This window comes from Aedes albopictus, chromosome 2, assembly GCF_035046485.1.
Source record: "Aedes albopictus strain Foshan chromosome 2, AalbF5, whole genome shotgun sequence".
Lineage (NCBI taxonomy): Eukaryota > Metazoa > Arthropoda > Insecta > Diptera > Culicidae > Aedes > Aedes albopictus.
In genome coordinates, this window is record NC_085137.1 from 153,571,124 (window position 1) to 153,598,915 (window position 27,792).

The following is a 27,792-nucleotide window of genomic DNA, read 5'->3' on the forward strand; positions in this document are numbered from 1 at the left end:
ACGTTGGAATTCGGGTAGAAACGGAAGGCAACAGACACGTAGGTTTGGAAATGGAAACCGTAGCTACAGCGTAGATAGTAACCGTAGTCGTTCTCCGGGTCGGGAGCATCAAATGGGCAGAAGCCATTACAGGAGCCAGTACCGCTTAGATAACAGTAATTATCGTTCATCTTATCAACAGCAGCAGCGTCGTAGGCCTGAAAATGAAGACATGCATGCCAATATCATTTGTAACTTTTGCAAAAAACGCGGTCACGTTAAACGTAACTGTTTTAAGTTAAAAAATCGTAGAACGGTTAATTTTGTTCAAGAAGAGGAAGTTAACTCTGTTCAGGAGCGGGATCCAGAGAAAGATGAAAGCTATGACTTCAAGCGTTTGAGCATTCGTGAACCAGAGGACTCGGATAATGACTTTGCATGTATGATGATCAAATCGGGGATTAGAGATGGTGGACCTTGCGTAGTAGAGGTTGTGGTAGAAGGCAAGATTTTCAGCATGGAGGTTGATTGCGGGGCAGCAGTATCCGTAATAAGCTTGGCCACCCACAAAAAATATTTTGAAAGTGTTGAAGTCGTGGATTGTGCTAGTCGATTAGTTGTAGTAAATGGTCAGAGATTGAAAATACACGGAAAATCACAGGTTGTCGTTAGCATTAACAACATTGAGAAACATGTCAGTTTGATCATTCTGGATTGTTCAAACAACTTCATGCCACTTTTGGGTAGAAACTGGCTCGACGTGTTTTTCCCACATTGGAGAAACGCTTTTGTGGGCGTCAAGAGCATCAATTCGCTACAACCGGAGATCAACAACCTTAACACTATGGGACACGAAGCAGATTTAGTTTTAAAAGATGCTCAACCAATCTTTAGGAAAGCATACGAGGTCCCGTTTAAACTTAGAGAAAAAGTTTTGGAGCATTTGGACTCTTTAGAGCGGCAGAACGTGATCACCCCGATCCAAGTTAGCGAGTGGGCGTCGCCGGTGATCATTGTATTGAAAAAGGACGATGATATACGCATGGTCATCGACTGTAAGGAACACCTTGAATGCACATCGGTCGCAGTTGAAGCTAATGGAGAAGAGGCCAACGGGATCGCGAATGAGGATTCCTATACAGCGTGTCAAGAGGCCGAGGGAAAGCAGTGATTCCGAAGAAGAGTTTCTTGGCTTTCCGGACGTACCGGCGGTCCCAGGACGGCTAGAGGACGATCGTAGTCGATTCAAGCAGTTGAAGCGTAGTCCGATCGTTACTAGAAGCAAATCCCGAACAGAAACGAATTGACTGTCAAAATCCGAAGAGCTGAGACAGGACGCTGGCAATGGTTCAAAGGCAAATAGCATTTGCGGTCTGAAGTTGTGAAGATTATGATTATGTTATGCATGCAAGTTGTGGAATTATGCATTCGAATTGAAATTTTATTTGAATTAGTCTAAGAATGTGTAGCATGTGTATGATATTATGAATTAGGATCCTACTGTCCGTTAAATATGAGTTTACAATTGGTAAAAAGTATTTCTTTATTATTTCGTTCAGTTTCTGAACTTAAGGGTGGAGAACTGATGTGTATAGCTAAAGGGAGGAACCCGTTTTCGTAGCCATAATTCGAAGTTAACGTTCTGTGTAGTAGTGCGCAATCTGAATAAACAATTTATAGCAGAAGTGTAATGATGGGCAATAAAGTAGCAATCGACCTCTTTTAGTTCAGGTCGTCAAGGAGTGAACAAGTGTTTTAGGTGAACCCCTTTTATCCGAAGAAAACCCTAAAGTTATATTTTTTCAGTTACTAATTCCTCAGAAAAGGCCGTTATATTTATTTATTCGTTATCGATCGGACGCTTCTTTCATTTCATTTTTTTTGCGTCCATAGACGTCATACTGGATTGTATGATAGATGGGCGGGATGTGTCGTGATCACAAACGCAGCTCAAGAGAGAATGGTAAGTGATTGATCAATTGGTAAATTCTATGGTTGTGGAATGTGTGAAATGCGGGTGCTATCAGCGGATGTGAAAATATTGAAACTTCATTTTTCATATATGGCTATTAAATCACCCTACCACTAAGCATAATTATGATAGAACTAATAATTATGATAACTATTATGTATTTTGATTACAATACAGCTGAACTTTCTTTTTTCCTCCGTGAAACATCCAAACATGGTGTGAGCACTTTCACGGTGATTAACCCGTTGATGCCAAATGATAAATTTGAATCAATTAGGGTAGCTCACACAGAACTATGCAGAACCCGTAGCTTCCGGGAAGGTAATCCCAGCTCCCTGGGTTAGTGGGTTGGTGTCAGGCCCTGCGAGCCAGCCGTAAAAAAGACTAGCACCGGAAAATCAACAAGAGAAGAATGCGAACCGAAACCAATGGCGACGACCACAGTGACGAAAAGGGACTTGCGATTGGAAGCTCGGTACGTGGAACTGCAGATCTCTCAACTTCATCGGGAGCACCCGCATACTCGCCGATATACTGAAGGACCGCGGGTTCGGAATCGTAGCGCTGCAGGAGGTGTGTTGGACAGGATCTATGGTGCGAACGTTTAGAGGTAATCATACCATCTACCAGAGTTGCGGCAACACACGTGAGCTGGGAACAGCTTTTATAGTGATGGGCGACATGCAGAGGCGCGTGATCGGCTGGTGGCCGATCGACGAAAGAATGTGCAGGTTGAGGATCAAGGGCCGATTCTTCAACATTAGTATAATAAACGTGCACAGCCCTCACTCCGGAAGTACTGATGATGACAGGTATCAGGTATCAGAAGGCCGGCTCCAGAGGCACGTTATCCTCCATTTGGGACATTTGTGCCATCGCCATACATATGAGCCTATTTCATCATTTACCTGAGGGAGAATTGGACAAGGGATGGGAATTGGGAAAGGGAAAGGTGATGAAATAGGAAGGGGTGCCCTAGAAGAGGGAATGAACGCATAAGCGCAACGAGAGCTCATAGCTCATACCACAACGGGGTTAATCAGTGCCCTGAAAAGGACATTGTAAAACGAATAAGCGTAAAGAGAGCCTCTAGCTCATTGGAGGCAGCTTGTGATGTCATGCCGCTTTCAATATGACATTGAAATGCACGTCATCGAAAGCATCCTCAATGTTCAAGAAATCACCCAAGCAAAAACTACGTTTGAGCGAGTGCCTTCTTGAAAACGTATACAACTTTATGTAAAAGAGTCACTGTGGACATCCCAAATTGGGAGACATGTGAGTTCACATGAACAGGCATGTTAGCCAAACGAACATCACAGCACATTCGAGCATTTCAGAAAGAACGACGTAATCAGATAAATCTGGAACTTATTCCTTCTTTATACAACGCACGCACCCTTTCGGGATAAAACTACAGAGTAATTTCATGCCATGAAAATACCCAATAGAAAACTACAAGAGTTCAAACATGTTTGAAAAACTCAAATCCCTCTGGAGAAAAATAGGACAAAGCCCCATTTGCTCCAGGAGATTTGAAGTAAGCAGAGCTTTTTAGTGCTCACTAAATCGATTCTATAGCTACAATCCTCGGGGTAGAAGCCTAAGATTCGTAGCTATACAAAAGACTGGTTTATCCGAAGATATTTAGAACTTGAACAGGTCCGAGTTCCATTCAGGAATACCTCTTGCGGTCCGCACATACCGCAGAGGACAAGCTTCTTTCAAAGCAGTAGCTATGGTATACCACAATGAAGGGCGTTGTAATAACAAAACCATAATGAAACTCTCTTGGAGTAGCAATGGAAGCGAGTTATCCATAAAATGTGATCGCAACCAATTATTACAGGTTCCCTAGCTTGTTGAGCAGGAACGCCTGAATACGCAAAGTTTGCGAAGGAACACTCCAAAGTGCAAAAAGGTCAAATGGAGAGTCTGTTACGGGTTATACCCGTAACAAGTCCTCATCTGACACATGCCAATCAGTCAACTCATGACAAATTCTGCTCATGCAGAGTTGGGTTAGGTGCAATTCTATGTTAAGTTAACCATGAACTGTACTACCTAAGTATTCCATCAAACTGAAGCATCTCAAATCAATGTTTGAGCTACTTCAGATGCCAAATATCAGCGAAAAGATGCTGAAAACAAGAGCTTGCTTGAAGGCATCCATAAGGAAAGGTTGAAACATACTGTTAACGTTATTCTAAAATAGAGCATGCTCGAGGAACGACAGTTCATCTATAATGAAAAAAGCAAAGCTGGGTTCACAAGGTAACCTAAACAGAAGTTACCCTACGAAAATGAACTTTTTGAAGTAGATCCACTTGGGCTACATACGCTTTTTACGCTGAAAATTGATCTGAGGTTTCCTTGCCGTAGCCACTACCAAAACTAGACAGGATTACACTCTTCACAATCACAGCACAAAAAGGAAACATCAACGACGAATCAAATCGTGGTCAATTGAAAAACGCCAATGGCGAAAACGCATTAAGCGAACCCATATAGGCAGTAATGTAAGCTAATTAACAACATTTGAATAACCCCGCCCTTATTTAGCCTCAAATTTGAGACTTAAGAAGGGCAACTGATTATCTCGGAGAAACGCAAGGTCCACTGCACCATTGCTCCGGTTAGTGCAGTAAGGGCGTAATACTGTGGAGGACGCCCTAATTCTCCACAGGCTCCGTTTGTGGTTAGGTTTTTATTAGACCCCCCTAACCATTCATTCTTTGGCACGGTAAGCATAAAGCCGCATAACACCATAAATTAGGGGTCACCTGTTTAGTGGACTCTTACCACTGGATCAGGCGGTCCGTAGTGTTATTCTTAGCCAATTGAGACAACCGCTACCGACACTACACAGCTATCTAGGCTGATCAGGAAAAGAAGTTAACATTGATGGTTAACTTCCAAACGAGCCCGAACAGCCGCGAAAATCCCAGCTCCCTGGGTTAGTGGGTTGGTGTCAGGCCCTGCGAGCCAGCCGTAAAAAAGACTAGCACCGGAAAATCAACAAGAGAAGAATGCGAACCGAAACCAATGGCGACGACCACAGTGACGAAAAGGGACTTGCGATTGGAAGCTCGGTACGTGGAACTGCAGATCTCTCAACTTCATCGGGAGCACCCGCATACTCGCCGATATACTGAAGGACCGCGGGTTCGGAATCGTAGCGCTGCAGGAGGTGTGTTGGACAGGATCTATGGTGCGAACGTTTAGAGGTAATCATACCATCTACCAGAGTTGCGGCAACACACGTGAGCTGGGAACAGCTTTTATAGTGATGGGCGACATGCAGAGGCGCGTGATCGGCTGGTGGCCGATCGACGAAAGAATGTGCAGGTTGAGGATCAAGGGCCGATTCTTCAACATTAGTATAATAAACGTGCACAGCCCTCACTCCGGAAGTACTGATGATGACAAGGACGCATTTTACGCGCAGCTCGAACGCGAGTACGATCGCTGCCCAAACCACGACGTCAAGATCATCATAGGGGATCTAAACGCTCAGGTAGGCCAGGAAGAGCAATTCAGACCGATTGGTAAGTTCAGCGCCCTCCAGCGAACGAACGAAAACGGCCTACGACTCATTGATTTCACCGCCTCCAAGAACATGGTCATTCATAGTACCTTCTTCCAGCACAGCCTCCCGTATCGTTACACCTGGAGATCACCACAACAAATGGAATCGCAAATCGACACACGTTCTGATTGATGGACGGCGCTTCTCCGATATTATCGACGTCAGGACCTATCGTGGCGCTAATATCGACTCTGATCACTACCTGGTGATGGTTAAACTGCGCCCAAAACTCTCCGTTATTAACAACGTACATTACCGGCGGCCGCCCCGGTACGATCTAGAGCCGCGGTCACCAAAGTGCGGCCCCCGGGCCGCACGTGATGTCTAGTTTACTATGTTGCCGTAGGATTCCTTGCAATGTTTTTCATGGAAGCTGTTCTACTCCAGAAATAGTCAAGAATAACGTGTTGAATGTTTCACAAATCGACCCAGGTGTTGAAATATGAGCAGTTTAAAAACGGGCCTGAGGATCACTGATCTAGAGCGACTGAAGCAACCGGATGTCGCCACCGCATACGCGCAGAATCTCGAGGCAGCGTTGCCGCTGCCGGACGAGGGTGTGCTCGATGTGGCCCCTCTAGAGGACTGCTGGAGTACAGTGCAAGCAGCCATCAACGACGCAGCCGAGAGCACCATCGGGTACGTGGAACGGAATCGACGGAACGAATGGTTCGACGAAGAGTGCAGAACGGTTTTGGAGGAGAAGAACGCAGCGAGGGCGGTAATGCTGCAACAACGGACTCGACAGAACGTGGAACGTTACAAACAGAAGCGGAAACAGCAGACCCGCCTGTTTCGGGAGAAAAAGCGCCGCCTGGAAGAAGCGGAATGCGAAGAAATGGAACTGTTGCGCCGTTCCTAAGAAACACGGAAGTTCTATCAGAAGCTCTACGCATTCCGCAACTGCTTCGTGCCGCGAGCTGAAGTATGCAGGGATAAAGACGGAGGCCTCCTGACGGACACACGTGAGGTGATCGAGAGGTGGAAGCAGAACTTCGATCAGCACCTGAATGGCGTAGAGAACGTAGGCACGGGAGACCACGGTAAAGGAGGAAACGACGACGCCAGTGCAGCGGAGGACGAAAAAAAAACTCCCACGCTGAGGGAAGTTAAGGATGCCATTCACCAGCTCAAAACCAGCAAAGCAGCTGGTAAGGATGGTATCGCAGCTGAACTGCGATGGGCCCAGAAAAGTTGGTCACCAGTCTGCATCGGCTGATAGTCAGGATCTGGGAAAATAAAAACAGATACCGGAGGAGTGGAAGGAAGGGGTAATCTGCCCCATTCCCAAGAGAGGCGACCATTTGGAATGTGAAAACTTCAGGGCAATCACTATTTTGAATGTTGCCTACAAATTGCTATCGTGGGGTTTTAGGTGAACTATCCAGTTCATTCGAATCTCGCCGGAGACTGCGATAAGGTGATTGAATCTCATGCCTACTCTTCAACATCGCTCTGGAAGGTGTTAAGTAACGAGCCGGGCTCAACAGCCGGAGAACGATTATCACTAAATCCGGTCAATTTATGTGCTTTGCGGACGACATGAACATTATCGCCAGAACATTTGGAACGGTGGCAGAGCTGTACACCCGCCTGAAACGCGAAGTAGCAAAGGTTGGACTGGTGGTGAATGCCTCCAAAACAAAGTACATGCTGGTAGGCGGAACCGAACACGACCGGTTCCGTCTGGGTAGTAATGTTACGATAGACGGGGATACTTTCGAGGTGGTGGAGGAATTCGTCTAGCTCGGATCCTTACTGACGGTTGACAACAACGTAAGTCGTGAAATTCGGAGGCGCATCATCAGCGGAAGTCAGGCCTGCTACAGGCTCCAGAAAAAAAATGCGGACTAAAAAGATTCACCAACGCACCAAATGCACCATGTACAAAACGCTAAAAACCACCGGTCTGGTTATCTACGGACACGAGACATGGACCATGCTCGAGGAGGACCTGCAAGCACTCGAAGTTTTCGAGCGACTCGTGCTAAGGACGATTTTCGGCGGTGTGCAGGAGAACAGTGTGTGGCGGAGAAGGATGAACCACGAGCTCGCTGCACTTTACGGAGAACCCAGCATCCAGAAGGTAGCCAAAGCCGGAAGGATGCGGTGAGCAGGGCATGTTGCAAGAATGCCGGACAGCAGCCCTGCAAAGCTAGTGTTTGCAACTGATCCGGTTGGCACAAGATGGCGTGGAGCGCAGAGACCAGGTGGAGCGTGATCTGGCGAGCATTGAGCGCGACCGAGGATGGAGAGCGGCAGCCACAAACCGAGTATTGTGGCCTTGTGGCGTACTATTGTTGATTATGTCTTGAATGTGATGTTGAACAAATAAATGTTTGTATGTGTGACGAATTTTAAACTAAAAGTGTGCTGAAATTCGTCTAAATCTCATGTTTTTGATTGAAAATTCCATGAAGATATTTGCCTATGAATTGAAAACAAATGTTTCCATAAACGTTGAGAAACAGTAGTTTTGGGCAATCCAAAAAAATTTCAGGAAGTTTACATGTTGACAGTCTGGAATGCCATTTAATATTATTGGTATTGTACAATCATTTGAAAAATCGCCCCTTTTTAGAATTTTCGCCTTCCAATTTGGGCTTTTCAAATTTCGCCCTTTTCGGTCCCGGGGGACGATTTTGGGAATCACTGTGCCAGTGGCGTAGCCAGAAATTGTCTCTGGGAGGGGTTTTCAACGGTCAATGATACCTTTTTTGATTTGACATTTGCATTTTGTAAACAGTAGTGAGCAATTGTATTCATAGTTTGAAAATAGCGGCGCAGCCGAAAAAATTTTTCGTCGCAAAGCGCTTTATACTGAAAATTTGTTCCACAAATTTTGGCTCTGGGGGGGGTTTTAACCCTAAAACCCCCCCCGTGGCTACGCCAGTGCACTGTGCTAATAAAGCCTGTATCCGCAATAATCGGGACACAGAAGTACGGCTGTAGCTCTGTAATGAATCAGTAAATTTGGCCAAATAATTGACTGAGAACTCTTTGGTGTTTGTTTATTATTTGTGCCAAGTTTCATTAAAATCGATGCATTACTTTTAACTGTGGATAAAAAACAAACTGACGAGGTTTTAAGCATGTTGTACAATCATGACCAATTTTCACTCGCATAACAGATGATTCTTTTACGCTAAAGTTTAAAGTTTTGTGATAATAATTATAAAATTTTTTAAGCAGTTATGATACTTATAGAGACAATTTCTTGCAAAATTTCATTAACCTTGGTCAATTGGTTTGAAAGCTACTGGCATGGAAAGGGGTGAATGTTAGTGAAATTTTTTGTGTTTTTCATGTGCGATATTGGCCTATTCATAACTTTTGAATAGCTCTGCTAATTTTCATGAAACTTTCACAGAAGGTAGTTGATTATGTGTATATTATGCCTGCATATTTTGATGATTATTAGTATAGTACTTTCAATAGTACACTTGAAACAATAACGGGTACTGACTAATTGCTGTCTGAGGGGCTAAAATCACGTTCAGTCCCAATACGTGTTTCGACTATAAAATTGTTGATAGAGCATCATTTTTTTTTTAATTTTTGTCTATGCAACAAACGTAGATTGAGAGGTTTGTGTTCAAAATTTCTGCCATTTCCTTGGCGAAAGTCAAAAGCTACAGCGCTGACAAGCAAAACTAGGGGCTGTACAAAATTCAATGGCACACATTCTACTCTTTCATTGCTACAAAATAAAGTACTTCACCGATTCACATGAAATTTTGTAGGTGAAATGAACACAACTTAGGATGTTATTAGGCCAAAATTGAGCAATTTTAATGTATCTATTGCAGAGTTACAGCTGTATTTCTGTGTCCCGATTATTGCGGATACAGGCTTTATGAACATTACATGGCGACCGTGACAGACTAATACAACGCAAAGTGTTAAAGACTTCTAACTTCTAAGTACTGTTGTTAATTGATGACAAGCCTAGAAGAAACAGAATTAGTAAAAACGCGATGTTTTTTTTTTTTTTGTAAATACTAACTTTCAGTCCTGAGCAACCCTGAAAGATCGTCTTCCTGGGCGATTACCAGCCATCGCCTGGCCAGGTCAAATCTCTGTCTAACTTGCTTGATTTCGTTGTTGAGGCTATGCTGCTATGAGCCTCTGAGCCTGCCTTTGCTGCGATATTCTGCTGGGTTCCAATCTAACGCTTGCTTGCAGATTTTCTTTCCGCCCCTACGTAGAGTGTGGCCGACCCACCTCCACTTTCGCTCGACGATGGAGCTCCACGTTTGAGATTCAATTGTAAGGCCATCATGCACGAATTGTATACCGCAGGCATCTATTTTTTAATCTGTATTAACGAGATTTTTAGCCCTAGGCTAGTTCATCTCGGGACCCACGCTTTACTTCCCTTCCGAAGGAAGAACTCACGGCGTGATAGTCAAGTGTTCTAACCATCACACCAGGTCCGCTCCACAGGCATCTATTGATGAAGACCTCTACAGCCGTTGAGTGTTCTCCACTACCAGGTGCAGAGATTTCACGTTCGAGTTGAAAATTTGGATTTTGGTGCGTCGACTAATCTGGTTGTTTTTCTATACATTTTTCAAACTGGCAAAGGCAGCCCATGTATACTTGATCAGTGCACCTATGCCATCGGCCGCCATTTGGCTACCAAGATATTGGAAGCTTTCAACATTCTCCACTGATTGCCCAGCTACCGTAAAGCTGGAAGGGTTGATCGTGATTACATTCAATTATTGGTCTTGTTGACTTTGATGATAAGAGCTGCCGCCGAGGAGTGATTGGCAAGATCATCGAGCTTGCTCTGCATATCAGAGCGCCGTTGAGCTAGGAGAGCAACGTCATCAGCCAATTCAAAATTATTTAGGTGTTCCATGGTAATGGGCTGTCACAATAACTCACGATTTGGTTCACGATCAAACGCATCTACCAGGATCTCGTCGATTACGATGAGTAACAGTAGCGGTGATAATGTACATCCTTACCTGACTCTAGCAACGACCCGGATGGGATCAGGCAAAACACCGTTGTGCAGTGCTCTGCACGAAAATGCCCCATACTGTGCTTCAATAAGGCCGATGATTTGGACACCCTTGCGACTAAGGGCTTCCCACATGTTTTCATGATTGAGACAGTCGAAAACATTTTCGTGATCAATTAACACCAGGTAAATAGACTCTTGGAATTCATTGATTTGCTCCAGAATGATACGGAGCGTGACAATACGGTGCACACAGGATCGTCCGGCACGGAATCCTGCTTGCTGCCGTCGGAGAGTTGCGTCAATCTTCTCTTGTATCCGGTTAAGGATCACTTTGCAGAGGACTTTGGGAACACAGCAATATGATGCCCCGTCAATTATCGCATACAGTCAGGTCACCTTTTTTGAACACCTTTACTAGGATGCTACGGATGACTGTTTCTATCTCATGCAATGATGAAGCTTCGGTGTTGACACGGGTAATGCGTCGAACCTTGGCGGATCATGATGAGGTGTTGAAAGCGTGGCCGATAGTTGAAAAAGATTTCCAAAGTGCTCGAACCAGCGTTGCAACTGGTCAGCCGGATCGGTCAGTAACTGTTCAGACGTGTCTTTCACGGGCATCGTAGCATTCATCTTAGTCACACTAAGACGACGTGAAACATCGTACAGGAGACGGATGTCGCCGGTTTTTGCGGCTTTCTCGCCTTCGTCGGCTAGGGAGTCCGCTCACGCTCTTTCGTCCCGTCTACATGACCATTTCACTTCCTTCTCGACAGCTGAATAGCGCTGACGGGCTGCGGCTTTGGCTTCTCTTGTTTTCGCTACCTCTGTCGCGGCTTTGGCGTTCCTTCGCTTCTCTATCTTCCAGGTATCATCTGTGATCCATTGCTTTCTCCGGGTGTGTAGCCCACCCAAATTGTTCTCGCCGGTGGCGATGAAGGCGTTCTTGATGGCGCTCTATTGATCATCTACGCTTCCAAAACATGTGAATGTAAATCCACAGACAAACAGACGTAACACTCATATAATTAACATCGTACACCGATTAAACTGGCAATTTCATAATTTGATAGTTGGTCAACTGACCATCTGTGGCGCTCGCATCGTTTTTGTCCGAGTTTGACGTTTGCCCACTACCGCCACCTAGTTGATGGTTGGCAAGATTTGAACCGAAAAATGTTCGCAATGTTATTTTGTTTTATTCCTGTTCGGGTTTGTCACTGCGACCAGTTTTTAGATCTATTGTGACATTACCCGTATCCTTAGTGTAGTGCATGTCGCATTACTCAATTGCCACTGAGGGGCAATAAAGTATCGATTTTGATACAGTTTTTGTTTTGTTTTCTTAGAAAACAAAACAAGAGTACTGATATTGGCCATGCATCGGAAATCTAGCATCACCCTTGTTTTACTGCTAAATTCTCCCCAGTAGGAAGTTTAGGATCCGGGTTTTAACATTAGCAGCAATATCATTCCAATAATGGAACATGTGTTCAGTAATAAGGATTCTAGTATGTTCCTTGCGTACAAGCACTTTCCAGTCTTCGAAGAGTTAGTACATACATGGATCCCTAACCCAATTTGATTTCCTTTGCATTGAGTTTAGCCTCAGATGGTGAGGTTTTTAACTATATGCAAAGTAAAGTTGGTAAACTTAGTTTTATTCAAAGACTGGAAGTCATCACAACACCAGTAGCAAGGACTAAATACTATAATGCCTATAATTATCAGAACACATATTCCAAAATTGAAAAATAGGACGGCACTAGATTTCGGTTTGGTAGATCTAACACCGCAACGCAACCCAAAAAGGCGATCTACGGGCTCCGTTAAAGATCGAGCATCTTTTAAACCCCCTCAACCATTCATCCCTCAGCACGGGTCGCCTGACACCTTGGATTGGGGTTACCTGTTTGGTGGACTTTTACCCCCGGAACAGGTGGTCCATAGTGCTATTCTAAGCCGGCAGCTACACGGACAATGTTCGCATTGTTACGTCTGTTTGTCTGTGGTAAATCGTACGCAAAATCAGCATTTTTCAATACTAGTGTATCGAATATTTGTTTTCGTGTCTTTTTTGTGTTCAGGATGTTCTAGAATATCAATGATGTTTCAAAACGAATTAGGCATATTATTTTTACTAATATAGAAGAAGATTTGCAATAGCTTTGCCAAGGGCAGGGTTCGGCCATTTTTCTTTTTGGGTCATACATGACCTCTCCGTCCCCAAAGGATTAAGGTCTTTACAAGGAAACAACTTATTAATAATAATATTTCTAATCTAAGCTTACAAAATCTAAACATTTTAATTGTAATTTATTACTTAACGGTAGCCTGTTAGTTATTACAACTTTTGCTCAGGTCAAGGGAAGGTGAATTGGCTTCTTTAGTGGTGTTGAGATAATTCCATATTATGAATCTGCATGCCAAACTGAGCCGAAATCCAAATTTTCATCAACTTTTGGTGCCCGGGAACCTATTTTAAAATCAATTAGAAAATTGTATGGGACCGATTTGTCGAATCACCCCTTGTTGCATTTTATACTGAGCGGAGCTGTCAAGCAGTTGCCCAGCTGTCAAAAGGTGATTTAAAAAAATCCCTTTGAAATTGATTTTAGATACCAAAATAAAGTTCTTAAAATCTGAAAAAAATCATAGCGGCTCAGAAAAAGGTGCTCTTTTTTTAAACATTAAAAATCATTGAATTTTTCTTAATTTAAAAACCCAATTCAACAACACATATACAATACACTGAAGTTTTTTTATACGACGGTAATGGCACCGCGTAAAAAAAATCGCGTGAAAAATCCGCGTTACATATTTCAAAAAACATCGTAAAAAAGTCAAGTCACGGTAGATGCGAAAAAAGACAAGAGGTTTAAGGTGATTGACGGATATTCCAGGGGAGATTGTAGGTAGGGGCGCTTCAAGGAGTTGCACGGCATATCAGGGATGTTGCAGAGACGTTCTAGGGTATTTCAGGTGGGCTTATACACTACCCGCCATAAATATGGAATCGCTTCGTCTAGTATTGCAGCACCCCAAAAAGTTTGGCATCACCTGAAAACCTTATGATTTACTATACTATATCTCAAAAACCGTATCCTCTGCAAAGTTCAGACCTTCGGCAAAGTTGTTCAGTAGGTTTATGACCCTTAAATGGTGGAATGGTTGGTAGGTATTTCCGCCGCTATGTGGCGCTAGTATACATTTAAAACGAAGTACTTTGACATGGTTTATTTCATAATTCTGACCACCTAGAATGTTCGTGTCTTCAACGATGTTGATCAGAAGGTCAATGGCTATCATATGGTGGTGAATTTAGTGCGAAATTCCGCCTCTATGTGGCACCACTGTGCATTTAAAACGAAGTACTTTGACATGGTTTATCTCAAAATTCTGACCACCTAGAAAGTTCGTGTCTTCAGCAAAGTTGATCAAAAGGTCTATGGCTCTCAAATGGTGGTAAGTTTAGTGCGTAATTCCGCCGCTATGTGGCGCCACTGTGCATTTAAAACGAAGTACTTTGACATGGTTTATCTCAAGATTCTGACCACCTAGAATGCTCATGTCTTCAACAATGTTGATCAGAAGGTCCATGGCTATCAAATGGTGGTAAGGTTAGTACGTAATTCCGCCGCTATGTGGCACTAGTGTGCATTTAAAACGAAGTATTTTGACATGGTTTATCTCATAATTCTGACCACCTAGAATGTTCGTGTCTTCAACGATGTTGATCAGAAGGTCTATGGCTATCATATGGTGGTGAATTTAGTGCGTAATTCCGCCGCTATGTGGCACCACTGTGCATTTAAAACGAAGTATTTTGACATGGTTTATCTCAAAATTCTGACCACCTAGAATGTTCGTGTCTTGAGCAAAGTTGATCAGAAGGTCTATGGCTATCAAATGGTGGAAAGTTTAGTGCGTAATTCCGCCGCTATATGGCACCAGTGTGCATTTAAAATGAAGTACTTTGACATGGCTTATCACAAGTTTCTGACCACCGTGTCTTCAACAATGTCGATCAGAAGGTCTATGGCTACACACCTAGAAAAAATCATGTAATTTTAAGTGTCCTGAACCTGACATATACGAGCATCTTCAAAAACACACATTTAGAGGTTTAAACATGTAAATTTACGTCTTTCGAAACACCCCACAATAAAACTTAATTTTTCTTAGCGTCTAGCAATCGCTAGAACCGATTTGACAGATAAAAATAGAAAAGTAAAATTTTGTCATGCATGGGATTCGAACATTGTGATTGTGAGCCACATCTTTTACCACTCGGCTATTTCAACGAGTTAGAAGGTGGCTGATGAACGTGATACTGATTATACGTTTCTGGCGAAACGAATTTGTTGACATCTAACGCAACCAACCAGCACTTACATGATGCGCGTAAAATTGAGTCCAATTTGTGATTCAATCTTGAAAACGTTTACGTTCTTTGGTGATTCCGTTTCGTGCAAATTTCAGAATTTCTAAGTGTGTATGCTATCAAATGGTGGTAAGTTTAGTGCGTAATTCCGCCGCTAAATGGCACTAGTGTGCATTTAAAACGAAGTACTTTGACATGGTTTATCTCAAGATTCTGACCACCTAGAAAGTTCGTGTCTTCAACAATGTTGATCAGAAGGTCTATGGTCTAAAACGCCTATGTAACGCCTCCGTAACGTCTCTGGAACCCGCCGAAAACCCTCTTAAACTTCTTGAAATGCCTTTGAAATCCCCCCTGGAACTCCCTCGGTCTCCATGTAACGCACTTGAAACCCTCCAAAACACCCGAAAACGCCTCTGTAACCCCTTGAAACGCCTCTTAAAGCCCCCCTGAAACATCCTGGAACTCCCTGAGGTACGCGGGGGTGTTTGGCGGACCGCGTAAAAAATTTCAGTGTACATGCATCTCATTGTAAATCTTCTTGACCTAAGTTCCTAATTTCACTCAGTTTTTGAAGGGTTAACAGACTTGAAGAACCTTTTGAAGACCAAACATGAAAAACATATTCCACACAAACAAACCCATTTCATCAAGAGCCTTACACCTGCTCCATAGTTCCCTCGTCATCCTACATCATCTCCGAGTAGACATAGTGCGACTAGTGGGCAGTGGGCACGCCACCGACCGGTCACTATCAAACTGTTTGCTTCTCCCACACAGTCTCCCTCACGCTCTACTTCCACGCATCAGAAAAGCAAACCAAATTTTAATTCCCTTTACGACCAACGACGGCGGCGACTCAGACACCGGACAGGACGAACTTCGCGCGATTTGTTCGACGACGTCGACGCACTTACACATGGTCTCGCTCACCGCCGTTCCGCCGCCGCGTTCAGTATAACTTTATTTGCGAGTTAGCGATCACGCTCAGTTTTCGCTAAGCCGTCCGACCGAGACGAACCTTTTGGATCACTTGTTCTCGATCAGTACTTATTGGGGTTTAGTTAAGAAGAAGAAGATCAGTTAGAGATATCTTGGCGTTCAGCAAGTTGTGGCAAAAAATCGGCATCCGAAGAACTTAATAACGGGGGTTCTTGCTTTTAGTTTTTTTTTTTTGCATGGATAAATGGGTGAAGGTGATCGTGTTCAAAGAGTTCTGAATGAATGATTGCTTCTTGGCGATCGAGTATCCGTCCATCATCTGCCGTGTGTGTAGTTGGATAACTTTCCGAGCCGGCTTCAATCTCGGTAGTGTGATGCTACTGACAGAGTTTACCGCTTGACATTGATGGTTTGGCTGTGTCGAAGATCATTTGAGTGAGAAAAAGTGTATCGTGATAATTTCGATCATCCTAGCGAGAAATTGCTTACGTTGCAAAAAAAACTGGTCCGGTGGACACAAAGCAGAACCAAAGGCGTGTGAAAGTTGAAGTAATTTCGCGGTTTTGTTATTAGTTTACTGTGGTGATCGCGTTTTTGTGTATTTGCGATATTTATTTACAATTGCTGCCGGTCAGCTCAGACAACCAGTGCTCTTGTATCGTGTCGTCAGCTGACGAGTTGAAAGTTTTTACAAAAAAATATCTATAATTAGTTCAACGACATCCTCGACCAAACCAACCGAACGAACGGAGGCAGTTTATTGAACAAGTAAGTACATCCTAGTACGTATGGAACCACCCGGGGAGAATTTTTGTTTTTGAATGATAACAACGATTGAGCTGAGCCAACAAAAAGGAGAATGTATCAATTATTAATTAGGTCAGTGACTGATGGGGTCCAGCTGTATCGCGGCGGCAGTTAGTATGTGTGAAACAAACAAGTGGTTCGAGTTCAATGGGAGGCTGCTTTTCTCGATTGAGATAATAATGTCTCGGAATTTTGTATAATTTCTGTCAAATTTATCGACAGCTGTCATTTTGAAGAAAAGTGAGATTGAATTTGCCGCCAGACAATGGTCCGATTTCAAAATAATAAACTTCCATCGATTACAGATAGAAATCCAAAAGAGGTCAAACGTTATACTTTTGACGATTGTTATTTTGTAACAAGTTGTAATCTTAGGCATTACAATAAATAAAACTTCACTAGAAGTTATAAGTTTCAAAATTATTACAAAACATTTGATAATTTTGTTCTATTTAACTCTGATTTGGCTCAAAATGTCATTAAAGTAGCTGGATAAGTAAACCCCAAAAGAACAGAACTTTGCCTAAGAGAGAATTTTAATTTGTCACACATTTTTCAGATTATTAACAACTAGCTGTTTCGGCCATTTCAGCAAACTTATTCGTTTGTGACTTTTGTTAAATCGGAGGAAATTCAAACTCATTTTTATACATAGAGATTAAAAGTTGCTAAACGCTGACTTTGACAAATAAATAATTTCAAAAACTGATGGTGTCGGAGAAAATTTACCGATGCTTCATCAAAACAGGAGACGGAATTCTTGGATCCATATTTAAAGCTGTTTGGTCTAACCTATCTGATTTGTCAATGCTAAAATAGTTAAGATAAGGAAGTTTAAAAAAATAAGGACTAGGTATTTGGAGTAGGGGGATTAGGGGCATAATGAACACCCGGGGCGAAATGGACACCCCTGTTTTTGCCGAAACCGTTAACTTTTATATAAAACTTTAAATGCATAAGTGTAAAGGAACAAGTCGTGGTTCTATTTTTCAAAAGTACCATATATTTTGCTCCAAAATAACCAAAATATCATTGAACTAGAAGTATGTTTTTCATATGGTGAAATTCTTATAATTTCGAAGCAGCATCAATAAGGCATTACGAGTGTTGGGGTGTTTCGACCATAAAAACAAGTGAATTGTTTACTCATCTACATGTATACGAAGATTTAACAACGGATGAAGTATTTTATTTTTGATCAGAATTAACTTAAAATAACAATTTGAATGTTGTAGTCGATTCGGGGCGAAATGAACACTGGCAATTACGAATGGATGTACGCGCATTGCATACTGTTAGGCGTTTTAAAGAGTTTGGAAAAAATAATCCGAATATTTTAGCCTAAAGTTTATATCTCTTTGATGTTATGTAAACTCGTCTAAGATGGAGTATTATATCTGTGGTATTGATCTCCGTAGGCAAATCACTTAACTGGTCGATGTAACCAAAGAATTAGCATAAAATATGCAGGGGTGCCCATTATGCCCCGATGGGTGTCCATTTCGCCCCGTACCTTTCCTGCCAGCCCTGAAAAACACATGGTATACAATTCATTGTTTCTTCACAATTATGACATTCTAACTGCTGTAAATGAACGTAGGAAATGCTGAAATACGTAGGAAACAAGTTAGAGTTTTAAGTGAACTGATAATATGTTAAGTTTTTGCCTGTTATACAGGCCTAACATACTCATTTGCTTAGAGTGTCCATTATGCCCCTAATCCCCCTACATAGCTCAAATTTTGGATTTGAATGAAAATGCATCATGCTGATTGCTCAGTGGCTGTCACCAGCGTGATGCATTTTCATCCAAATCCGTTCAACGGTTCTAAAAAACGGTGTTCTAGAAAATTTGAACTTTGTACTCCAAATAACTTGTCTTAAAATTTTTTACCTCTTATCATTTTTTTCATATTTTTGGTAATGATTTATTTTTTTTAAGGGGTACCATTTTTACACTCTAGCAAAATCTGTTATCATCACTGCTGTTCGCACGCTTGAAAACAGTGTTGCAACAATTCGCCTCTTTTATTTCAACAGATAGAAACAGTCAAAATATTATGGTTATATTTGGGTGGGAAGAGATTTGAACGCGCAAAAGAGTTATCACCTTCCAACTTCAGGGCTGAAATTATTTGCACCTATAATCAAATAGACACATACATTTTCTTCCGCTAAAGCACTGACAACCTCGTTGGGTTAGATTTTATATGGAGTAAAATCATGAACAAGTTCCTCAAGATATTTCATGGAAATTTCTTACAATGGTGAATGTTTGAGAGCCAGGCTATATAAACTTGTTCAAAAATGGCAAGTTATGATTTCTGCATTAACCTCACGTACATATGTATAGATGGATTCCCGGGAGTGTTCACTACATTTCTAATGATTAAATTATGTGGAATTAAATGGGTTTTGTGTGCAATCTGTGGTAAACATGCAGAGTAAATATCAGCTACTGAAGGATCCACTATACTACAACATACCCTAAGCTTCCTAGCCAACACATCTTAGTTGTTACAAGGAGATTCAAATCCCGTCAATGATGCTCCATCGTCATCGTACATAGAATCTCCTATAGAAGATGCCGTGTCAATAATAAGTTGATACCGAAGGAGTCTCACAGCTCCTTGAATCTTCAAATAAATTAGTTATCAATAGTCAAGCTCCACTAAAATAAAGGGATGATTTCACGAACAAATATGTTAGTTTATGGTGTAATTCCAAATAATTCTCTAGTGTTGGTCCTCAAGACCTGATAATTTTCTCAATTTCTATTTCAGCATAACTTTTATGCTATCGTTGCATTCTGATCCGTATAGATACAATACAACTTTAAACGAGTAAAAGAGATCACAATCACTCGAAAAGAATAGAAGAGTGACTTCCTGATTACATTACTTCTTACTAAACAAATTTTGGTTCATCTTCATTTTTTTTTTCTCTTACGCTTTTCATGCTAAGAGTTTTAGGTTGGATTCTCGATCGATCCAGGATAAGGGAGAATCCATAAATAATGGTGCATCTTTTGTCAATTTTCACATTCGCCACCCTTTGCAGCACATACATACCTAATACATAGGTCGAAGGAATGTCGGATGGACCCAGCCATCTAGGAGTCGCTTAAGCTTGCATATTTTTAGCTTGCACTATTTTTAGTTACTATCGCATATCTGTACGATAGAGAAACAATTTTCATCGTATATGATGTTATTTTTTGAACATATTGCGATGTTTCTGGTAAAGTCGTATAATAATACAAATCAGCTTTTATAAGGTTCGACCACAGACAAACAGACATCACACTCTACCCGCTTACCATCGTTTCCCTTTTTAACGGACTATTCAAATATTCTGTAGTTGGTGTGTTGTTATTTTGCTTGTCACGTTTTCTTCGCGTTCGCAAATTTCTCGGTTCCGCTGGTGGTTTGGTCGGTACTACGCCACCCGGAAAGTTTTGTCACGTGTGAACGCGTTGATTTGGCTTAGTTTAGAATGCTGAATTGTGAATAAATATTGAAGCAAAGTGAATTTTGACTGACCAGTGAGAAGAAAAACAACGTGGGTGGCGAGTATGCGTTGCCACGAACGGGTGTCAACTCCACTTGTTATTTTTTTTTTGCGCGTTCTCAAAACGAACTTTATTCGACGATTGCGCTGGTGGTTGGGCAGGTATTACGCCACCCCGTCAGTTTTCTTCGTGTGAAAGTGTAATTCTTCAGCATAGTATCTATCATTCGGGAGTTTCGGCGTGATGCCAGTAATCGCTGACTTGGTTGAACGTTTCACGTCGTTTTAAGTGTACGCGGCAATGAAAGCAATCCTATTTCGGTCGTTGCTGCACCGCTGGAGAAATAAGAGTACAACTATATAACGGCAGACTATGAAAAACTTGATGAGATCTTTCTAAATAAAAAAATGTCATTTTACTCATACATGTGATGTTTACCATACCAAATACGCGCCGGAAAAAAAAATGCAAATTTTTGATTCAGGAAGTGTTGATGCATTTCAGATATCCAATTGATATCCGGATGCATCAATGCGGGGCTTACTGTTTCAGAAAACGACCTCAAGATGTACGTGGAAGTCCTGTCATACTTGAAATGGGTCGTTGGACGTGCAGTAGAGCTATCACCTTCCATCTCCAGGACTAAAACTGTTTGCGTCTATGGATAAAAGTTAAAAATAGAAGCAGACATTTTTCTTCCACAAAAGCACTGCCGGTCAGTGGGAGATGGATTGTACATACACACACACTATTCAAATATTCTGTAGTTCGCAAATCTCTCACTCATGGCGCTCGCATCGTTTTTGCTCTTGTTTGACGTTTGTGCACTACCGCCATCAACTCATTGGACTTGCGAAATACATCGCAATTAGCATTGGGCGATTATACTTTTGAACGTTGATTTTAATCGCACTTTGTTCCAAGTGATACGTCTGTTTATCTGTGGTGAGACTATCTCATAGTAAACGATATTCTGATGTTGTCTAGTCTAGTCTAACCTACACATACACAGCTATCTCTTGGATGATACTTCGTTTGAATTCCGTCTTGCAGATTAGTTTTAAAAACCACATCTGTGCGAGCCCTTTTGGGTCACCCTGTTTTTTTTATGACCTGGGAAGAACCTGCTTATCACAGGAAATCCCTGAATAAAAAATAGATAAGAAGCCATCTCTTGGAAAAAATCCTGGAAAATGATAAAATTTACTACTTTTAACTTATTTTTGTATTATCAATTATTGCAGTGCATCGGAGATGTATTACAAGTATTGAAGCGGCCGGACCTACAACAATAAATTTGAAATGAATCATGGTACGACGACATCTCGTCACTTGCTCCGTGTAGTATGCAGTATAAATGTGACGTAAATACGTTGGGAGTGACGTTGCTAAGAAAGTGATTGCCACTCCGTTGAAGCACTTCTTCCTGAGATGGTACATAGCCTTGGACATAGGCATTTACCCCTTATGGCGAAACTGGAAGCATTTCCTCATTTTTTTGGTTTTTGATTTTTTATTAAATAACGAAGCAATATTTTCAAAATCGGTTTTCGTACACATGTAGAGTATGGATCTAGGTATCTTCTGATTTTTTTAGTGGTGGAAAATGTTTTCCATTTTTTTAAAACCATTTTTTTGTGAAATTTTATTCAAAAATGGTTTCCGCAAAAACGAAAAACATTTTCCACCACAAAAAAATCAGAAGATACCTTGGTCCATACTCTACATGTGTACGAAAACCGATTTTGAAAATATTGCTTCGTTATTTAATAAAAAATCAAAAACCAAAAAGTGAGGAAATGCATCCAGTTTCACCTGATGTCCAGGCTCTGAAGTCTAGGCTTAAGCGCCATTACTCGCTCTCTGAAATGAGAAAAAGTATGATAATCCCTTCCCCGATTGAAGTACAGAATAAAGTATACTATAAGAAACATAAAAGTGAAACAAGAAATCTTTACGAAAAAGCTGTAAGACGATGAACTTTTAAAAATAAACCCAACGGCTGTTTTGTAGTCGATCACCATCATCGTTAGTAATACCGCCACCCCACAGCTGTGTACAACCAGCGAGACGTTTCCACTATGTATTGACCAAACTATGAATTATCAATTAGTTTTACAAAAATGTAGGACTGGAACTTAAAACTAATCAAAGCAAATCAGACAGATCTCGCCGGTTATACTGATGACCGTCCAAAAGATATTGCAACGGCTTCACGTCAATTCTGACCCCCAACAATGTATCGGGAAGATCATGACGAGCTAATTTTTCAAATCCACTTGAACTTTCATCAGGATGCTCCACAAAAATCCTTAATCAATCCTTCAGTCAACCGAAAACACCAACACGAAACAAAATAATAACTCACGCATTGACTTATTAAGTTTCTTGCGTTGTATCCTCAATTCAACAAAATGGGATTTCCAAACCCGATTCAAAGTTTCAATATTATTTAACTCGGAACATAAGCTGAATTGAGATTGTTGAACAAATAACAGTTCACGAGTACGAAAAAAACCGTGACAGACAAAATTTTCAGCCATTTCACTAACGCATTGTTCTTATTTTAAATTTTTACACTAAGCTCATCGCAAAGTATTATATACATCACTGGCAATAATATATGCAAGCTAACTCGTTCATATGCAACACGTACCATGCGAATCCGAAGTCGTCCTCCTGCGCACTTATGATGTATCAACAAACAGTCATCAGCGGGAAAGCTACAACAAATTCTTCAAATTATTCTTTCGGTCACAAACACGAAAATCGTAAATTCGTAGGTAAAATCTTTCCCAAATCATACGAGAGCTACTTCCGGATGGCGTAGCACCATCCAAATTATCGCACAAAACGGTATAGAGAAAAAACCGTTACAGTAAAAACACAAATACTTCCGATCGCGACGTGGCATACTTCGATTCCTCAAACGATATTTTGATGTTTTATTGCGATAAACTTAGCTCTGGTATTTGTTGCGCAGAAGTCACTGTGACTTACTTCTTACAACTAAATATTTACTTGCTAGAAATAAGTCGCAGTGACTTCTGCGCAACATAAACCTGCGCCACCGTGACTTTTATGTGGCATGTGTGTTACTTGGGTTATAAGCACACAGGGTCAAATATTTGACAAGGAAAGAATTCAAGACACAACAACTTTTTGACACTAGGCCAAACATTTCAATAGGTCCTATCTGCATTTGAGAGGCTCTCTTTTTTCCCTTTCTCTTTTAATTATTGCAATGTAATGGTACACATTTCAACTATTTTTGCAGTACAAATCAAAAAACGATTGTTTTGACCATCGTTCAATGCAAGGAGCCAATCATAATACAAATAAACAGCTGAGATATTAACGAAAGAGAGGGAAACCAAAGAGAGCCTCTCTTCTGCAGATAGGACCTTTAGACATGTTTGGCCTGTATTATGTTTTCAGTTCAAAACCGAATTAGTGACATTTTTTCTTTTACTTCCGCTGCTTTTGCTTTGCGTTAAACACAATGTCGGAAGTGGCGCACTGTATTGTACGCCTGGTACTCTATATAGTGCGCCTCTTTCGACATTGTGTTTAACGTAAAGCAAAAGCAGCGGAAATAAAAGAAAAAAAATGTCGCTTATTCGGGTTTGAACTGAAAATATAAAAATAAAAAAATCGATCGAGTTATAATGTTTGAGCATTGTTTTCTTTTGAGACACATATTTGACCCCGAGTATTGGGATCTTTATCCAAAAAAGCGTGCGAGCGAACTCACAAAGCGTCAAATGAATTCGCACATTTGCGTACTGCGACCATTATACGACTTCTTTTGGTGCGTTTTTATTAAGCCAGTTTAACTCCCATTGCTGTACGAATGAAATCACATTAATGTAATAACAAACTCACTAAAATGTACAAATCAACCTGTATAATCTAGAATCGTTTATGTTGACATAATGCGCTCTGATATGTGCTAACCATGAAAGAGGTGCTGTTGGACTTCAATGCATGAAACTAGAAAGTGAACAGTCATCTTTTTTTTTGAATAGTTTAAAGTAAGGTGATATATTAGGTCGCAATAGCGTACACCGTGCATCACATAAGATATCACTTCAAGTCATATAATGCTATTATTGTCCCGTTAATACACCTATATCAGTTGCTTTTCCCGCGAGAGCAACTGACACCCTCTTCTGAGCCCCATGGCTCAAACGGACCCGGATACCTGGACATCGGCGAATTGCTACTCATAATGGACCCCCAATCGGACTGGAAAGGAACAACGGCCATCCATCATCATCCTTGTGCTCATCATTCTACTAGGTATAAAGAAGAAAAAGTGAAAGCAGCAGAAAGGCAACCAATTCGATAAAGTAGAATAGAATCTAGGCGCTGTACAAAATGTAAGTGCAGGTGTCAATTGAAATTGCTCACGTAGTGCCCCAGTGGACAATAGAGCTGTAAATTAGGTTAAGTGATTAGGAATAAAAAAATACACCTATATCTCTCCAGCTTTTGTACGGATAAGGCAGTTTTGTTGAATCTTCTCTCTCTCTCTCTCTTCTTGGCGTAACGTCCTCATTGGGACAAAGCCTGCTTCTCAGCTTAGTGTTCTATGAGCACTTCCACAGTTATTAACTGAGAGCTTCCTCTGCCAATGATCATTTTGCATGCGTATATCGTGTGGCAGGCACGAAGATACTCTATGCCCAAGGAAGTCAAAGAAATTTCCTTTTACGAAAAGATCCTGGACCGACCGGGAATCGAACCCGTCACCCTCAGCATGGTCATGCTGAATACCCGTGCGTTTACCGCCTCGGCTATATGTTGAATCTTGTGGGATGTAAATTTGATGCATAAAAGTACGTATACCACGTTCATAAACTTCGCTATACGTACAAATTGGTTGTCTGGGGTTGTCAATGAAAACTGAGAGAAGTATATGGGGAAATCCCGAATGGAAACCTGGGAGGGATACTGGGACGATTCTCGGAAGGAATCCCGGAAAGCATACCGACAGCAGAAAACCTCGAAGGAATACCTAGAGCAATCTATTAAAAATACTTGAAGGTATCCCAGGAGAAACAAAGATTACCAGAGAAATCATTTAAAGTTCAGAAGGGATCTACCCAGGTAACCAATAAGCATTTAAATAAGCTTTATTTCAGCTATAAAACTGCATTATATCTGCTTGCTGCTGTATCATAGCAGTTCGACTGCTGAATTGCTCTGAATTAGCAATTCAAATGCTGCTTAAAATCTGACAGCTGTTGTGTAGCATTTCAAATGCACGATATTTTTTGGTTAACAAGCATCCTAACCAGTGTGCGCAGAATATGCCACCGCAAGCGAAAAATAGGCAACAAAGAAGGCACGGCAACAACGCTTTGTTTTTTCGTTAGCAGATAATGACAAAATCGCTTCCGAGTTTGTTCACAACAAAAACGGTAGGAATATTTGTCTCGTTCTATTCACATCGTGATTTTCGCATTGTTTTACAACTGAAACTCGACTCTGAGGTTTGCAAGAGTCTTAATTCGTCCAAATGCTTATGAATTCGATGATGTGGGTCAAAAATTTAAGCAGAAAAGCAGGAATATCGGCACACGCACGGCAAGCGATGTTTGTTTTATTGCTCCCATCGCCTGACATACGTTTGTTGCGGAGCGTCTTTGTTACCAACATGCACCGCTTAGGACAAAGCGTTTGTTTTTCGGCGTGATCCGTTTTTCATACCCTGATCCTAACTGCTACTTTATTGCCATAAAAATGCTAAGAGAGATGAGCGATGCTAAAACTGTTACACATTTCAACTTTTCAATTCATGTACCACGACTATCACGGAGAAAAATAATTAGTAAACACAAACGGATTTTAGTTAGATTCAACCGGATGTTTAGGTTGAATTTGGCACAACCGGAATATTAGTTGATTTCAACTACCCGCATTAGTTGGAACAAACTAGTGTATCCAGTTGTTATGTTTTCGGAATCTCACATTAATTTTAACAAACGTCAGTTTAAAATAACAACCTGGGTGGTTGTTCTGGTTGTCAGCCTCTAAATCAACAAACGAAATTAGTTGTTTCAAACCAAATGCAATGGTTTGAAATTACCGTAATCTGATTTGTTTTCAACAAACTGGTCGGTTGAATTTAACGATAAAATGTTTCTTTTTTGTTACTTTATTATTTTTTTTTCAAAACTAATAAATTATTGGAAAATTTGTAAGGATCACATATTTATTTATTTTATACAAATACACTGATTGAGATAAGTAATGATAACCAGAATAATAATATGATTGTAATACCGATTACTCTCGCATTTTTCCTGATATCAGCGCGATGCGATTTCCTCCATCGTGTTTCAGCTCTCGAGAATTTACGTGGCTCCAGCCAATGTTAATCTTCAGCAAGGCTCATTATTCTATTCTGGAAGTAGATTATCCGAAACTATTACTTTGCACACCACTCATCAACTCATTTGAACATACCTGGAGCTCTCTAACATGCTGCAACACTTAACAAATTGCCAAACTTACTGGCTGGATGATGCACAAAACGGTTCTTCAAAATGGTGGCCATATAATTGAGTTGAGCTCATGACGAGGCTTGTGGGAAGACCCAAATGAAACAAACCGCTAATTTGGTTTGTTTCAAACTGAAGTTTCGATTAAATTTTGCACAAACAACATCTTAGTTTGGTTCTACCGGCGATGTTTGTTATTACAAACTAATAATGTGGTTTGTATTTCATAACAAACAAGAGTAGCAGTCAACCCAAACATTAGTAAAAACAAACCGCGATTTTCGTAACAAACAACAAACCTCTCAGTTTGTTTTTACCGGAATCGATATTACTGTCTCATATTAAAAACAACAAATGAAATGGTTTGTTTCAACCGTCGTTTTCCATTTTGAAACAACAAATTTTTGATTTGAAATAACAAATAACTAAGTTGAAAAAAAACAACAAACAAGTTTGTTGTTTCAAACCAGCCTGCTTTTCCTCCGTGATAGGATCCATTACCATTCAGATGTCCTATCATTTACTGGTAGCAACAAAGTAAATCAATGAGAGAACAAATATTTTCCAAATAAATCGCATGGGATAAGAAACCAATTATGCCATCGTGTATTATGTGCATGGTTTAATTATCAGCACTTGTCCGAGCCGTGTGGTACTCAAGCCTTTAATAGATCAAAAAATCAACGCACATTATCTGATTGTTTATAGCCATAGGCGCCAACTTAGGGGGGGCAAGCATGGTTTTGCCCCCCCCCAATATTTGACGATTTTTCGATTTTCCCATACAAAAAATCAGAAAAATTAGGCTTTGTCCCCCCCAATAATTTGACCAAGTTGGCGCGTCTGTTTATAGCTCATCCTGTTGCGCGGCTCAGCATCATCATCTGTCAGAGGATTGTGGGATCGAATCCCAATTTCAGCGGGAACAGCAAAAAAAACAACTGCAAAAATAAACAACAGCCCCAAAGTCGCACAGAAGAGTGTGAGTAAAAATAGAAAGGGAAGAATATGAAGCGAATGAAATGCGCAGGGGAAAATATTTTTGTTTATGTTCGATTTTTTGTGGATAGGAATGATAAGCATTTAATCAGCCGTATATTGGGCCAAAACCTGCATTAATTTAG

General features: G+C 41.1%; 1 protein-coding gene across 1 annotated transcript in view; it reads left to right on the forward strand.

The window, feature by feature from the left end:
* Window positions 1–15,730: 15,730 nt before the first annotated feature.
* Window positions 15,731–27,792, forward strand: part of LOC109420930 (facilitated trehalose transporter Tret1) — a 64,231-nt gene continuing 52,169 nt past the window's right edge. Inside the window, exon 1 of the mRNA XM_062850621.1 lies at window positions 15,731–16,609. The gene's annotated coding sequence lies outside the window, so the exon portion shown is untranslated. The remainder of the gene's footprint in view (window positions 16,610–27,792) is intronic.